General features: G+C 37.3%; 1 long non-coding RNA gene and 2 pseudogenes across 1 annotated transcript; 1 reads left to right on the forward strand and 2 right to left on the reverse strand.

Annotated features, from left to right (window-relative positions):
• Positions 1–500: 500 nt before the first annotated feature.
• Positions 501–3,990, reverse strand: LOC142642413 (uncharacterized). The gene is made up of 4 exons (XR_012845654.1): positions 3,881–3,990; positions 3,557–3,672; positions 1,108–1,185; positions 501–591 (listed from the first exon to the last, which is right to left on the reverse strand). It is a non-coding gene; the product is annotated as an uncharacterized LOC142642413 (long non-coding RNA).
• Positions 3,991–4,936: 946 nt separating this feature from the next.
• LOC142644156 (putative dolichyl-diphosphooligosaccharide--protein glycosyltransferase subunit 3B) lies at positions 4,937–5,664 on the reverse strand (annotated as a pseudogene).
• Positions 5,665–6,281: 617 nt separating this feature from the next.
• LOC142644157 (putative dolichyl-diphosphooligosaccharide--protein glycosyltransferase subunit 3B) lies at positions 6,282–7,665 on the forward strand (annotated as a pseudogene).
• The last annotated feature ends 9,958 nt before the right edge of the window (positions 7,666–17,623 follow it).

The following is a 17,623-nucleotide window of genomic DNA, read 5'->3' on the forward strand; positions in this document are numbered from 1 at the left end:
ACAGAAACATAATGGTTGGTACGAAGAGTTTGTTCTATACACCAAATGTTTTATATAATGCAAGAAACAATTCAGGGAATGACGCGAAAATAGACTAAACCGAAGTACTCTTCTATGCACTATCTTTTACTAGCAATAATAAAAAGGTAAATTGAAATAGTGCACCCACAATAAATGTAACAGGCCGAAAAGTTGCACCAATTCCATCATCACAAACAACCAATGGGACATAAGTATGTGTATCAGTCACACCAGAGGAGGTATAACCTTGGTAAAACTAGATATAAACAAGAACATAGCAAGATTTCAAGAATAATGGCTATGAGATACCTAGAGTACCGTTTAGGAAAAAGGAAGAGATCCAAACTCATGTGTGAGTATGGCAAAGATATGGATGTTGACACTATAGGAGACAAGGCAAGAAACTAAATTTAGAAATATGTAATCCATGAGGAATTAAATTATAGATACAACAAATTAGGAACATGATTAAGAAAGTATGCTACAAAATTAAGACACTATCTTTATTATTGTAGCTTTTACAGGAACACCAAGTATAGCTGCTCCATTCAGCCGACCGTCTTTAAGAACCTAGAAACAAACAATTTTCCAGTCCAATCATCCTCTATCTTTAAAAGCCATATTTTGGAACAAAAAATAACAAAATTGTAAGGTTACAGCTGGAAAAGTGAGATTGGAAGGGAGAGTAGGAGATATAATTTGAAGCAATTCTGGAACATATGCAAGTTTTAGATGATTTCCACAGTTAGAATATTTGATCAAGTTTTGACTTCTTCATAACTATGACTTCAAATCCTTTCATCTATATTATTGTAGTGGTTGTAAGCAAGGAAAATGGCAAGGGTATAGATATTTCTTCATATGTACACAGTATAAACGTAACAGAAATTGCCAGTAAGCTATTGAAGTGGAATCCTCAATTCAAAAAAAAAATCCAACCTCCAAGAGAAATTTCCTGTAAGTTTAAGATTTGGGAATTATCCAGATTGTAGGCATAATTCTGCTAGAAAATAGTGCATTTGATGACCACTAATAATTTTAACAACTAAAGTTGGCGCGCTAGATAAGCATAGAACAAAGTCTAACCTTTTCTGTATCTCCTGATGATACCAAAGGTCTGGCAGAATCATGGACACAAACAAGCTCTGAGTTCAAATCAACTGCCTGAAAACGGAAGCAGCATCATTGATAATCAAACAAATTCAACGTAAAATGAAAGGGGTCATCAAACTTAACATAACCATTTATTGCATATGTTCACAGCATCAGCTTACAAATTTATAGCATTATTAGGATTTAATGTGAGCTTATTGAAGAATTCATAGAACATGTAAACCAACATCAACAACCTCGCCTCAATCCTATTCTTATGGAAGGAGAAAGTGACATATGCAAAAAGATACAAAACCATACATCATCTCAAACATAACAATGGCACAATTAACAGTTTGAATAATATGAAGTGTGAGAGCTAATAATGACTCTACAGTTTCACTAAGTTGAATTCTAAAAGCTTTGTCCCTAAAATCATTATCTGTTGCAAGAAGCTGAGGATGTGACATCCAGCTGCAGATGGGGAAAATAGACTAATACATTAAATCCAAAGACATTACCAACATCATATACCAGGTTCTGTAGTGAGTGCAATGCGATCCCTTGCGATCACAAGTTCAGGTGACAATTCATCAGAGCCCAAAGTTTAAGGTACTCCACTGCTGTTGTTAAAGCCCTTGACTTCCTAAATTTTCAGCATATTTTTTAACAGGCTTACACAAAGATGCACTAAATCGCTTCTGCCCAGTTGCCAAGCCTAAGGACAGTAGTCTTTTCCATCAAATCCTAATCAAATGATTAAAAAAAGAAATAAGTATTGTGGACAGAATATACAGGTCAAAATACACCTCTACAAGTACCAAATTAACCTGCAGAAGCTCAACATAGGATTTCCCTCCATGCTTAGTTCTAAGACCCCTTGACCAAATCGTAAACAATGCACTGGAATGTCACAAAACCAACCCCCCCCCCCCCCCCCTCAATAAAAATCATTATTAAAGTTTGGCGCGCTGGTCTAAAACAGCAGATCCATATTCTTATGCCTGTTTAAAATCCTATGGCAGAATATATATTTCACTGATTATTTCTCAAGTGCACACTATTTTGTCACAATTATTTCTCTGTGTAGTTTTTGTTGCATTACATAAAGTGATTTAGGAAAGATGTTCACAACTATTACATCTTTGGCTAGTAATGGGTAAAATGTGGAAAATTGGTAACCCAATGACAATATTGATATCTTTAAATCTATGGCACTTAATTTGTGTGTGTGAACTTTTCTAATTTGCTTTGCTGTAATAATTTGATGCACCATTTGCTGGGGTTTCAATAAATAAGTTTCTTTCCCACTAGTTTGCAAGGGTTTCTAAATGACAAGTTTCTTTCTCATTATAAGAAATTCTATGGAATTAATTGACCAGCTACATTCAAGATGTGATTGGTCTTATAGGGGCATGATAAGGTTCAGGACAACTAAAAATTGAACAAGTAACATCTATAATTGGCATTACTTTTTGACTTGTGATGTAATTTTTTTTTTATTTAAATTTTAATGTGGGTAAATTGTTCAAGTGCACCTCTCTATTATGATATCTCATGTCCTTCTGAATTTCCATATTCATATATGCTTAAAATTCCCTCTAAATGGGATACAAACTTGGTTTCAAAAGTGGAGAATGGATGTTAGGTTCAATCCTAATTTTTGGCATTTGAAGAGAAATGTCTGAAATTTTTTGGTGATATTCTGTTGTTTGAATAACATTTGGATCTCCCAAAATTTCAGAAGTGAGGTTAGGGTATATCACAAGGCCACATGAAACAAAGCTCTCTTTGATAACTTGATTTATCCAAATGTTGCTAGGTGGTTTTGAGAGATTTTGCATTATGATTTTGTGTTGGGCATTGCCCAAAAATGGGGAGAGGATGCCTCATCAAATGTGCCTTATAACAGCTCAGGTATTTTGAATATTGGGATGAACTGCAAATCCATATGTAACCCTTTTATTAGTATAATCATAGTGGCAAAAGAGTTAATTGGCCCTTTTATAGTCTAACAGGAAACAAAATTTTAAAAAGAAATGAAATCTTGAAAATGATTACAAGTACAAAACAAAGTATTCCTGATAAACATATTTATATACAATGACCTACTATGAAAACTAAGATCATCTTAGGACAAATTTCTCAATATTAATAAAAGGGAGAAATGCTGTAAAAGTTTTTTATCATGATTAATATACTTGGAATGTAATCTTGAGAACTCCAGTTCTTTCTTGCTAAGGACAAGCTCTAGTTCAAAGCAAGTTTCAACGATGGTTGATGATGTCAAAGCTGAAAGTAAGACAGCAGAACATGTTTAGTGGCTATATTGTTTGATGTGCTTATATAACACTAAGTAGAACCTATGTATTCTATTTTGGTTAGCGCTTTGTATAACCAATGTCAAAATTGGTCCAACTCGTTCACAAGAATAAAAACTCACCCATTTATCAGAAGTTCAATTCAAAGAAGCCAGCATGGTCATGCATATACAAGAGGGTCAAACAATGTAAGAATGCCTTCTAGTTCTACCACTGTTGTGCATCTTGCTCTTTTCCCCTTCAAAAGATGAAGGAATGCAAAAGTTATCAGAATCTATCAACATAGTGGTAGTCTGAACTGACAAATATTAGTTTTAGTAATAATTGATAATTGTTAGAAATTTAAAGCCATATTTGTTAGTAATACAATTAATGTCTAAGCCATATGTTACTAATTGAGTAACAACAAAGATAAGTCAACTTACAGAGAGATGTACATCCCTTACCTTAACTACTAACTGTTGGGAAATATCCTCCAAACATTTGTATGAACTGGGGCAACCAAACAAGTTGGCCTCTTAAATTACAACAACAAGGCTAATGAAAAGAGAAGACTGCAAACATTAATTGAAGTAAGTATTATTCAATGCTTTAGTAGAGATATGTAGAAGATATTATTTGTGACATGAAATCAATGCATAAAAAGATAGCTAATCTCCATATGTTTACCTCAATGAACAGTAAAATGTTGAAGTCAAAGAGAAGACTGCAAACTTTAATTGAAGTTATTATTATTCAATGCTTTGGTAGAGATATGTAGAAGATATTATTTGTGAAATGAAATCAATTTGTAAAAGACGGCTAATCTCCATATTTTTACCTCAATGAACAGTAAAATGTTGAAGTCACTTTGTTTAGATATGAGGCCATGATAACAACATAAGATTAGATATGTGGATGAACTATTATGAATTCTATTTAGTAAAAAAGATCTATTGCTTAGTATATATATAAGGAATGAAAGTAACTATGACGTAAAAGCTAAGCCTCACATTACATATTGTTGGTTGTCAACATATTGGTGCCAACTAGTAGGAACTACGAGATCAGACCAAGGTTTGTGGACCGACCATAGAATCCTGTTCAACAAGTGGAACACGTTAGCTATCCATTCTATGTTTGGGCAGTAAGGGCTGGATAAAAGTAAATTATAAAAAAAAAAGAAAAAAAAAAGAAAAAGAAAACTCAAGATAGTAATATGGCTTATCAGAATCCATAAGTTGATCTCAAGCAAAAGAGTAAACATTCGGTCAGGCTTGGCGTAAAACCAATGTTTTACGCCAACCAATAGGAGGCTGCCACGTCATCTCTTTTAATATTTTTTTTTTGAGTAAACATTCGGTCAGGCTGTGGCGTCAAACCAATGTTTTATGCCAGCCAATAAGAAACTGCCACGTCATCTTCTTTAATTTTTTTCTCTCATTCTATTCACTCCCTCACTGTTTCTGAACATCTCTCTGTCCCTCACTCTCTCTGAACTCTCTCAAAGTCCCTCTCTCTCTCTATTTCTCAGTCTCTAACTCAAGCTTCTCAGTCCCACTTGTCGTGGAGCTGAAGAAGTAAACGAAAACCGAGTCGGTGAGCCAGAGCTTCGGATTGTGAAGCAAGGTCTCGCCTTTGACGATCTTCTTGATCGTGAAGGGGATCCAAATCCGGGTCGTGACCATGAAGCCCGGTTACTTTTTGGTGGAGAGGAACATAGAGGCTGGTGAATCGGACCGATGGCGAGCTTAGTCTTGGCTCGGACGAAATTGGCCATCGACTCGGCGAGTCGCGAGAAATCGCCCTAGTTCAACTGCGCCGCTTGCTGAGGTGAGGGGTGCGGCGCGACGAGGCGGAGGGGAGGGCGGGCCTTGACGCCGAAGAGATCGAAGCTCCGTTGAGACTCTTTGAACTCGATGTTGCGAAGAAGACGTTAGGGTTGCCGGGGCGTGGGCGATGAAGGACTAGGCGAGGAGAGAGAATCGGAGTGGAGGGTTTGCCGGAGCTCTGACTTGTCGTGGAGCTGGGTGGCGTCGAAGAAGATGAGGAGGTAGTAGGGTCTTGGGGTTTTCGTGGAGGTGAGGTAGCGAGAGACGGAGTGGTCATCGAGGTGGATAATGCTCGATTTGGATCGGGATTGGAGGGATTGGAGCTCTGAGACTCAGTCCGAGTCGGAGGAGTTGGTTGAGGTTGAGATGAGAAGAAGGGAATTGAGGAGAAGAAGGGGGAGAGAGTGAGTGGGAGACATGGTTATGGGTATTTTGGGGTTACAGAGAGAATGAGTTTGGTTTGTTTTTATTTTGGATCTTTGGATTTTTGATGTGTGGCTTGATGATGATGATTGGATTTTTGGATTTTTGAATGGGTATGTGAATTTCATTGATGGTTGCTTGGTTGAATGGGATGGTGGCTGGGTTGTTGTGTGGCTTGATGATGGTGGTTGGATGATGGTGGCTGTGTGGGTTATCTTGGGTCTGTGAGAGAGGTGAGAGTCTGAGGTGGAGGTTTGGGCAAGCAAAGATGGAAGAGGGAGGAAGCTTTGGTCTGAGGGTTGTAGGTCTTTCTTAATTCAGTCTTTGTTCCGGAATGTTTCCAAGCTCCACGCATAGCCGGTGAAGCCGGTGTGTGGTGTGGTGGAGGTTTGGGCAAGCTTCGGTTTGAGGGGCGTAAGGGTCTTCTTTCTCAATTCGGTCTATGTTTGGACTCTTTGGAGAGGATTTAAGTGAGTTAGAGACTGATAAACGGAGAGAGAGTTCGAGAGAGTGAGGGACTTTGAGAGAGTTCAGAGAGAGGGAGGGAAAGAGATATGTTCAGAAACAGTGAGGGAGGAATAGAATGAGAGAGAAAAAAAAAATATTAAAAGAGATGACGTGGCAGCCTCCTATTGGTTGGCGTAAAACATTGGTTTTACGCCAAGCCTGACCGAATGTTTACTCTTTTTTTTTTCTCTCTCATTCTATTCCTCCCTCACTGTTTCTGAACATCTCTCTTTCCCTCCCTCTCTCTGAACTCTCTCAAAGTCCCTCACTCTCTCTGAACTCTCTCTCTGTTTATCAGTCTCTAACTCACTTAAATCCCTCTCCAAAGAGTCCAAACATAGACCGAATTGAGAAAGAAGACCCACAGCCCTCAAACCGAAGCTTGCCCAAACCTCCACCACACCACACACCGAGTTCACCGGAGCTATGCGTGGAGCTTGGAAACATTCCGGAACAAAGACTGAATTAAGAAAGACCTACAACCCTCAGACCAAAGCTTCCTCCCTCTTCCATCTTTGCTTGCCCAAACCTCCACCTCAGACTCTCACCTCTCTCACGTACCCAAGATAACCCACACAGCCACCATCATCCAACCACCATCATCAAGCCACACAACAACCCAGCCACCATCCCATTCAACCAAGCAACCATCAATGAAATTCACATACCCATTCAAAAATCCAAAAATCCAATCATCATCATCAAGCCACACATCAAAAATCCAAAGATCCAAAATAAAAACAAACCAAACTCATTCTCTCTGTAACCCCAAAATACCCATAACCATGTCTCCCACTCACTCTCTCCCCCTTCTTCTCCTCAATTCCTTCTTCTCATCTCAACCTCAACCAACTCCTCCGACTCGACCGAGTCTCGTAGCTCCAATCCCTCCAATCCCGATCCAAATCGAGCATTATCCACCTCGATGACCACTCCGTCTCTCGCTACCTCACCTCCACGAAAACCCCAAGACCCTACTACCTCCTCATCTTCTTCGACGCCACCCGGCTCCACGACAAGTCGTAGCTCCGGCTCAAAACCCTCCACTCCGAATTCTCTCTCCTCGCCTAGTCCTTCATCGCCCACGCCCCAACAACCCTAACGTCTTCTTCGCAACATCGAGTTCAAAGAGTCTCAACGGAGCTTCGATCTCTTCGGCGTCAATGCCCTCCCTCACATCCGCCTCGTCGCTCCGCACCACTCACCTAAGCAATCGGAGCGAGCTGAACTAGGGCGATTTCTCGCGACTCGCCGAGTCGATGGCCAATTTCGTCCGTGCCAAGACTAAGCTCGCCATCGGTCCGATTCACCGGCCCTATGTTCCTCTCCACGCAGTAACCGGGCTTCATGGGTCACGACCCGCATTTGGATCCCCTTCACGATCAAGAAGATCGTCAAAGGCGAGACCTTGCTCACAATCCGAAGCTCGGCTCACCGACTCGGTTTTCGTTTACTTCTTCGCCCACGACAAGTGGGACCGAGAAGCTTGAGTTAGAGATCGAGAATAGAGAGAGGGACTTTGAGAGAGTTCGGTAGAGTGAGGACAGAGAGATGTTCAGAAACAGTGAGGGAGTGAATAGAATGAGAGAAAAAAATTAAAGAAGATGACGTGGCAGTTTCTTATTGGCTGGCATAAAACATTGGTTTGACGCCACAGCCTGACCGAATGTTTACTCCAAGCAAAATGCATCAAATTTGAGTTTCAAGTTGTTCTTCCTTATTGGGCCCTTCAATTTCTAGCACAAATCTAACACTCTGTTTGTTTCAACAATAATGTTTTTTAGAAAATGAGTCATTTTTCAAGAAGCATTTTTCATAAAACTATCTCATTTTCCAATGTTTGGTAACAATTTTAAATGAGTTGAAAAACAAATTTCTAACTTCCCTTATTTAGTTTGCTGTGAGATAGAGTTGTTTTCCAAAAAAAATTTAATGGAAAACAATCTCTAAAAATAAGTCATACTTTTTATGTTGACCAAAGATAGTTTTCCATTTACTCATCTTTTTTTTATGCGACCAAACACTGAAAAATAAGGAAAACTATCTTTACACAAGGTTTTCCATTGAAACAAACGGAGCATAAAGACAAAATTTCATAGTCTCTGTCATTGATTATTTCTAAAGATTCAATATTCAAATAAAGATATATATTGTAACACCCCATAACTTTGATACCAATTTAATTATTATACGTAAATGATAAAGGAGGCCTAAAATTAAATGGATTAAATTGATTTGGGCCTAAGATATTAAAAATAAGATAAATACTATGAAATATGAAGCCCAAGTGAGGTGGTATAAGTAAATATATGAGCCTTGATAAGCTTTTAAAAAAACCCTAACCGACTATCATAATGCAAAATCTCTCAAAACCAATGGGCCTTGATGGGGCTTCCTTTTGCTTCAGCCGACTATTGAACGTTGTTTTTCTTCACCGTGGCTATGAGTTGGAGTCTACAAGTATGGTTTCCCACTCTTATAGGAGGCATCTCTTATTTGGGTACCTGATAGAATAATAGGTATGGCTATCTTGGATCTAAATTTATGATTATTTTAATGGGAAAAGGGGTGCTCTATGGTTATTTTATAATTGTATATAGCTTTACTAATTTCTCCACCATATGTCATGCACCTACACCTTTTTCATTGTCCAAATATGTGCCCAACAATGTCCTTATGTTTTGCGGCATCAAGAGAGCATACTAAGCAACTAAATTGATAAATTAAAGCTATCACGTGGCTTCCAATGTCAAGTTGAATATATATAATATTAGAGTGAATAGATATCTAGCAGTGGCATCAAGAGGGAATACTAAGCAACTAGATTGATAAATTAAGGCTATACGTGGCTTCCAATATTAGATTGGATAGATGTAATGTTAGAGTGAATGGATATGAATAAATAATATGGCTGTTACATTTAGGTTGGTCAGATATTCATTATTCGTCCCTATTGAAGTTTCATGAATACCTATGATGGCGTTAATGGAAATATTTGATTAGGCGGCAATATCTTTAAGTCCAAAAATCTTATCAAAGCTGAAAGTGAATTGGATAGTTAGGTGAATAAATGGAGACTTTTGGATATATCAATATTGTCCAGGATAAAACCGTTTAAGTGTGAAAATAGATTTTTAAGTGGGAAATTGTGTATTGATGAACCTATTTTTGGTGTTGCTAGGTTCTGCTTCTACTGAATTGTTGTGATTCAAGAGAGGTTGATTTCCTTTATTTTTGCAACTAAGAAGTAAGTGGTGTTTACTAATTTTGGGGGTTTTTCCAAAACAATGTTGATTATTAAACTATTTTATATCAAAGAAATATGTTGATATTCTATATATAAATTGATATTTTATAAATGCTTGATGTGCACATTGACTATTCATTTTATGAAAAACTTGTGGGACAACCTAAATTTATTTAAACTTGTATGTGTGAATATATCTTTTATATTGTTGAGAATTATGAATGGATTATTTTTGTGAGCATATTGAATATATTTTGAAAACCTATGGCAAGTTGTGATTAAAAACTCAGTAATGTATTTAGTCCTTAGCAAGGGACAATAATATTGCAGTTAGTCCTTAGCAAGGGACAATCCTAGAAAAGAGGACAGTGCACATTTGATAGCTCCTTAGCAAGGGAGTATATTATTGAGGATCCAAAAAGGAAGCTCCTTAGCAAGGGAGTGCACCTTTAAATTCCAAAGGAGCCATCTTTAAGAAAATGGATGAAAATGGGGTTCTAGTCCTAAAAGGGGACAGCACAACCTTGTCAACGGGGCGTAAACGTTGACCACGATAAAAGCCTAGTAAATTATTTATATGATGGTATTGATATATATATATATATATATATATATATATATATTGTTTTATATGACTCACAATATAAAGATATTGTTTTATATGAAATATTGATGAATTATAAGTTATGAATTTGTTGTAAGAATCATTTATTTGAAAGGTTTGTTCTCACACCCTAATGTTAGTGAATTCCACTTATTGAGTTATCTCACCCCCCTCCCCCTTTTATTTTCTCCTACAGATACATTAGAGGGATTATAGGAGTAGAGATTCTTGGAAGGCAATAGTTACTAATTATTTTGTGGAGATGATTTTATTATTATTTTTATGGTATTAAACATTGTACTGGAGAATTATTTAGATGATGTTTTGTCTTTAGTGGATTAGAGTTTTGACATTTGTGATGAGATTTTAGGTTGCTGGTTTCTTTTATTTAATATTTTTCTTTATGGATTATTCAGATTGAATAGACTTTTATTGCTTATGATTTTGGGGCGTTACATATATGATGATAACAGTATGCAAGGGTAATCACAAATGCATACCTCAGAATCTAGAAAAGTGTTGAAGTCACTGCTATGACGACTTTTTGTTAGGGAGCCGTAAGATAAGATTTGAAAAGGGGATGAATTGTCAGAAACTGAATATATTCAAGAAAGAAAAGAGTTATTTCTGATTATATAGATAGGAAATGGAAGCAACCATGGCATAAACTGTAGGAAAGCCTAGGCCTTACTTGAAGCATTGTTGATGGTGATACTGAATATACCCAATTAACAATTGCAGATGCATACAAGTTACGGTTCCAGTTGATCTGCAACCAGAAACTTTTGAGGAAAAAATAAAAAGAAAGAAAATCATGACGGTAAAAATTAATGTAGCTTGAGAATCACTTAATGCAATTCAATCATAAGTAATGCAACTTATTGACCATTATAAGATCCCAAAAGAAAAGATAAGCCAACCCTCTCGTTCAATTTATTTTGAATTTCAAGCCATACTTCCTTATATTGTACATTGTACAGTAAACCAGACTTTAAGTTCATCTACAAATCTAATTAAAATAGAATAAATAATTTTTCATTGATTATTTCTCAAGTTCAAAACTAACTTCATATAAATTCAGAACATCAACAAAATTTGGTGAAGTCTGAAATTTGAATAACTAAAGAGCCTTAATTAATCCAAATTTGATAAGTCAAAACTTAACAAATGAAGACAATATAATAGAAACTAAAGAGCCCCAATCAATACATTGTTGGTAGCCCAGAATAAACACACACACATAATCTCAAGAAATTCTAAATTGATTTTTCAAATGAAAATACTTTATTTCTGTTGTAGGGAGGAAATTTGAAGATCCAAGTATGCCATGCAGCAAAATTTGCTAAGCTATATAAGCAAACAAAAATTCTAAGAAAACTATTAAAAAATAAGTGCGTAGGCTATTCTATTTCAAAGTGAAATATTAGACAAAAGGACATTTAAGAAAAAAAACCAATTTTAGATTCTTTTGAGCTTAGATTAGGAACCAAAAGTTTATGTAGATATTTACAATCTTAAATTATCTATGTTGAAGTACAAGAACTCTAATTGGGAAATGAAGTATTTACAGCATCTGCCTATTAGCAAGGCACCACACCCTTCTTGTAGGTTGCACCTGTTTAATGACAGCTCATCAAATAAATTAAAGGTTCTCCAACTATAGTGGAAATACATCCACTCTCTCTTGTCAACTCTCTGATTTTCAAATTTGTTACTTATACTTGTTGAAAAAGATGAGGCAACAACTTGACAAAGGTCACCACCCTTATAATGTTTGATTTGTGTGCAACTTGAAATGTTAGACAACCTTTAAACAAAAAGAAAAAGAAAAAGAAGCAAGTTCCTCCAACAATTCAACAATAATTTTTCATTCTTCCATGGATCCAGATTACATTACCAAAGTTAGATAACACCACAATACAAAGTATGTAACTGGAAAATCATAATGAGTATGCAATTCAGCGCATTTACTTCCCCATTTGACAGAATATGAGAATCTTTAGTAATAGAAAAAACTTAGATTTTTCAACGTGTAATCCAGTCTCAGAAGTGTTAAATAGCATAGAGTCTCAGCTTTAGATTTTGAAACACTACCCAATAATAGATCCATGTTGATGATTAGAAAATGGTAAAGAAAAAAAAGTTCCAAAATGAAAAACGTGAAAAAGAGCAAAAAGTCAATTTTGGATGGACTTACTACCAGCTTTTTCTGATATCACATTAGCTTCAAGATGCTTCTAGGTGAGTGACATAACAGTCTATCTGCTTTAGATGACAATCTTGGAAAACCTAGGGCATTACCTTAGGCACATCCTTCCTTTTAATGATGAAAATCTTGGACAATCAAATATCTAATAGCTCCCATAATGTGGCGAGGCATTGAATGGGAGCACATGCATCAGCTATGAGGAATCACGATTGCTATATGATGCTCCTAAGTAGAATCTTCCCTTTTCTTCTACGATGGGAAACTAGGGCCATTAGTAATAGACAAAACATTTATAATTCCACAAATGCAAAAGGATTGTTACCCAACTATGTACACACAAAATTTGCAATTTCAACTATTACAACAATGTCAATATGCTCTTTTCCATTATGGTGTGTCACATATTCATCATTAATCTAAGCAACATCAATTTTTTTTCCTATCCTAAACAATGTTGTATATGGATGGGTAAATAACAAGATCCTAAGAGATGTTGAAGGAAGGGGCACGTTGTCATTATTGTAATACTTAACACTGTACTTACAGGTCAAAATACACCTCTAGTTGAGATCTATAGCTGCGTTTTTGAAAACACGGCTATGGGCTGAGACCACCTATAGTTGCATTCTTAAAAACGCAACTATAGACCATGTTTTGGGTGCGTTTTAAAAGCGCCGCTGTAGGATATCTATAGATTTGAAATGGAAATTTCTGAAGTTCATTTCCAGAATTTTGCAAGTTACCAACAAAAAATATATCAGCTTATAAGCCTAAATCTTCAAGTTCATTGCCAAAATATATGTGGTACGAAAAATATATCACCATAGGACAAAAAGATCCTATACATCACAAAAAGATCCTATACTATTGCAAGCCCAAAGCAGCACTGATTCTTGAACTTGTTGAGCTGCAACAAAAGACCAACTACAAGAATTGGTATTAGCAGAGTACTTTTCAAAAAAAGAAAAGCAAACAAATGGCAAAGCATAATCTAATTGAATTAATAATCAAACTTATCAGCTCTTCAGGTAGGTAACTGCTTCACTTTGTAATGTCTCAGAAAAAAATTTTGTTTTCCCAATTTCATAATTGAAAAACGATAGATATTGTTGCAACTGGAAAAAACAATACCTAGTACTAAACACAACTATAAAATGTATCTTCAAATGTCAGTTGACTGTTTAGACATGAGATATTGCCTCCCAAATTACTATTCTCAACACACCCATCATGAGTGCTTCTAGTCCACTTACTAAGACATTATTTTATGCTTCCTCATTCTTGCAAAGTTGTTATCAATTCCTACAGTTTCACTTGCCTACTAACTATGGTTTTCTTGTTGTTAAGACCCCCATAACTTGATCAAATGGGTGTAAGAGTGAATTAGAAAAGCTAAAACATTCACACCCTTGAGTGAGCATGTACCAACTCTGAATGAGGATGTCAAAAACTCTTACAATTAGGAATCTTTGAGTTCAATTATTTCCTACTTGACAGATATGACTAAAGGATAGCAATATGTTCTCAAGATGGATTTCCTACCCCTTTAAGAAATGTCCACAGTTGAATTGAAAATAGTATTCTTAAGAGAAACACACCACTTTGAGGGCACCATTTTTGGTTCCACCCATGCCAATTGACCATCGAAAATCATCTCCGTTTTCTTCTCCTCACTGGTTCCTTGATTGGTCTCACATTGCCTGAAAAGAACACAAGCAAATACTAATATGCAAATCTTTTAACTATAAAGAGATGTATATGTAATCGGTATTGAATCGAAGTATAGTACCATGTCCAGTCCCACAATCAAGAGGATGTGTCCGTGTCCGTGTCCGTTACGACCTTTGCGGTCTATCCTCAATGTGTGAAGCCTCTGGTGGGGGGGGGGGGGTGGGTATCGTTATCTAGATGAACTCAGTATTCACAAACTTAGGAGGGACAGCACCAAGGGTAGGTCGCCCAGGGGTGGGCATGAATCTCATGTCATCTCTACCACGTACATCGATGGGGGCGGTGCTAGTAGTCGGTGGGGGAGACATACGGGTGGTGGGTAACGGAGATGTAGTAAAGGATGTGAGTGGGTAGGTATCATCGCAAACCATGGATGGGGACCGAGATGTGTCCCCATGGGCAAATGTATGGGATGGACCCGCATCATCGTGTGCCATGGAGCCCATGTCATAACCAGTGTCCAAACACATCTCATCTGCTGTCTGACTTGCCTCCTCCATGGTGTGGTCATGCACGGATGTGTAACGCCGACCAAATGTGGGACGCTGACTAGATGTATAATGCTAACTAGATTGACGGCCTCCATGCCCTTAACGTCCACCTGCTTGATGACCACGCCTTACAGCCAGTTCAATTGTGTTGCCCATAGCGCGTGCATCGTCCAAGGTTAACCGACCGATCTCTTCAACAGCTTTCAAGGAATTAATACAATTGGTGTAGATCTCGGACCCTAGTTCACACTTCGTTATAATCTTCAACTGTGATTCAACTTATCACAAGTATACAAGAGTAGTGTTAGTAGGTTGAACTAAACTATGTGAAGCGAGGTACATTTATAACAGAACAACCTTTGTAAACTTACCAAAGTGTCCCAATACGAGATCTCTTTTGTAGTATGGCGAACAGTGTGGAGACGAAACCACACAATATTCTCATCATTATAGCTCATCTCCCCATGAAAGGGCGATGCATCGGCAATTGTGGCGTGCGCAGACCATCTAGCAATATGCGTGGCATGTTCTTCAGCCCAGTTTTTATCCTGCTTGCCCTGGAATGTTATCTTGTGAAGGTTAGTTGAAGTATCGACATCAACTGGTATGCCTTGCTTCATCCCAAACTGTCGAAGAACACGTTCGGGATGATGACCTTCAACCACCTAAAAATGTATAAGCGGCACGATAGACTTCCATATGTGTTGGCCTGCCATACAATATGCAAGTAGGGAACCCAAATAATTTCTATATGGCCCCCAGACAATCTGCAATGATCCAACATATACAAACAACCATATTAACAATATAATTAGAAAATATGTGTAACAAATGTGAACAATATATGGCAACAATGTTTAACTCCAAAATAAAAAATGTTTATTCATTCCAAAGCGAATTTTAAGTACAACAACTACATGCCAAAGCGGTTCCCACTTGTAAGGCACGATACCTAATTTGGCCGTAGCGAAGCAAGCGACACATGATAGGCGCGTAGGACGTGCATTGGATGTTCAATTGTGCACTTAGCCCCTTTCCATCTTGTAAACAACACAGACATAACCTTCATGTTAGTTACTTACATAATTCCCATGTGAAAAAGTTAATGCGAAAATGTAAAACGGTAACTATTTAAGATTCTACATACCTGATAGCAAGTGGACCGGGGGCAATGCCTGGTATGGATGCCTCATCATAGGACATATGTATGGAAACCTCGCCTATGCCCACAACTGCACCAATAGCAGTGCACCACCAATCTGCTTGGTTGTCTTCTCTAATGCGTTACAGAGGTGTCTATATAGCCAAATTAGTGCTACACTACCCCAACTATAATTCTTTCCATTGCTGATTGGATTGAAAAATTGCAGATACATAATTTAGAGTCATTCACTAGATCTGTCCATAAACAACATACTACCCAACATCCCCAGTATATAAAACCGAGCATACTGCTGCACAAGCACCTCAGTGGCGTCATCTAGGAAAGGGTTGCTAAATTGCTCCTCAAGCCATTTGGCTTTTACCCTCGGCCCTTCCATCATTATAGTGTTCTTACTAGCACCGACTACTCTGTTCGACGGCCTATGCCCTAGCAATTCGGAGCAGAGGTCGCCCAAATCTTGCATATTGGTAAATCCCACCAACGGCAAGTCATCTACAGGTACCTCCATTATAACCTCCATGTCTTGTAGCGTGATGGTCATCTCACTGTGGAGCAAGTGGAATGAGTGCGTCTCCAACCACCATTTCTCCACCAACGTCGTGATCAATGCATGGTCAAGGTCTATATCTGGGACCCGAAGTAGCCCCTCTAACCCCGCATCTGCGATATAAGTGGCAATCTATGGATCTAACCCACCTTCTGATACACTTATAAATTGGTGACGACAAGTTAGTACACCTGGCACTTCCTGCAAACGGAGCAGCATTGTATTAATAATAGCATTCACTAAGCACGTAATAAATATGTTTCAAACTTAAATTCCAATGCTAGGGACAAGTGCATAGTAAGAAAAATCTTTCTACTACACTACGATTTTGGACAAATGCATACCTCGCATGCTGAAGGAGCATCCCAAAGCGAACTCGAATGATGCACATGCTGCCTTGTCAACAAAGGTTGGACAGAGGGTCCCGCTCAATGTGGGTCCATATCTAGCATAACTTAAAGGTGATTAATGGCCCATTAAGTGACTATTGGCCCATTAGGTCGAATGCAAAGCATAAACATTCTAATCCTCTTTTTTTTAAGGAGCATGACACATTCTAATTCTAATTCTCTTTTTAAGGAGCATGCCCAAGGCCTAACCTTTTAGATATATATTTTTTAATATCATCCAAATTAGATTTGAAAGCATATTCATCAAATACCCACAAGCAATTATACACACACACACACAAAGAAAGGAGACACATTTTATGGCCTCATAAGCAAATAAAATATTTACTCATGCCTAAGCCACTTGCATTAGATATTAAAATGAACGAATACAAATATATATTTTTTTCTTAAGTAATTAATCCCTCAAAACCAGCAAAGCCAGTGTAAGCAGAGCTGACCTCCCCTGATCAATCCCAATTCACAATATACATAAGAGATATTCATAATTACTACTGGTCCAGTGATAGCAGTTTGTCTCTATTGATATGGTCCCACATTTTACTCCAAAATTAAGAAATAAAACACTTTTAAAATAAATAATTTAGGATACATGGTGCAAAATTGGACTTCAATTATAAAATGTAATTGGATTTTCTCTAAGCTTTACCTATTAATATATATATATATATATATTTATATATATATATATAGAGAGAGAGAGAGAGAGAGAGAGAGAGAGAGAGAGATAAGTAATGAACAATTTCTATTGCAGAGATTATCTAATGTACAAACAATCTATTTATGCATCAAAAGCTATGAAGAGAAATATTACATGTTACCATAAACTATCACTTTTAGAAGTATCATTAATCAAAGATTAATATGAATTACAATTCAAAATAATCCTGTGTCCCAAATACTAAGCTTCAATCTTTTCCCACCGATTGTTTGTGAGCAGCTTAATCTTAAAATCCACAACTAGAAATGATTAAAACAATAATGAAAGTTCACCTCACTAATGAATTTCAAAACAATGTGTAATTCTTATTTGATATAGAAGAA

Source organism: Castanea sativa, chromosome 7 (assembly GCF_040712315.1).
Source record: "Castanea sativa cultivar Marrone di Chiusa Pesio chromosome 7, ASM4071231v1".
Classification (NCBI taxonomy): Eukaryota; Viridiplantae; Streptophyta; class Magnoliopsida; order Fagales; family Fagaceae; genus Castanea; species Castanea sativa.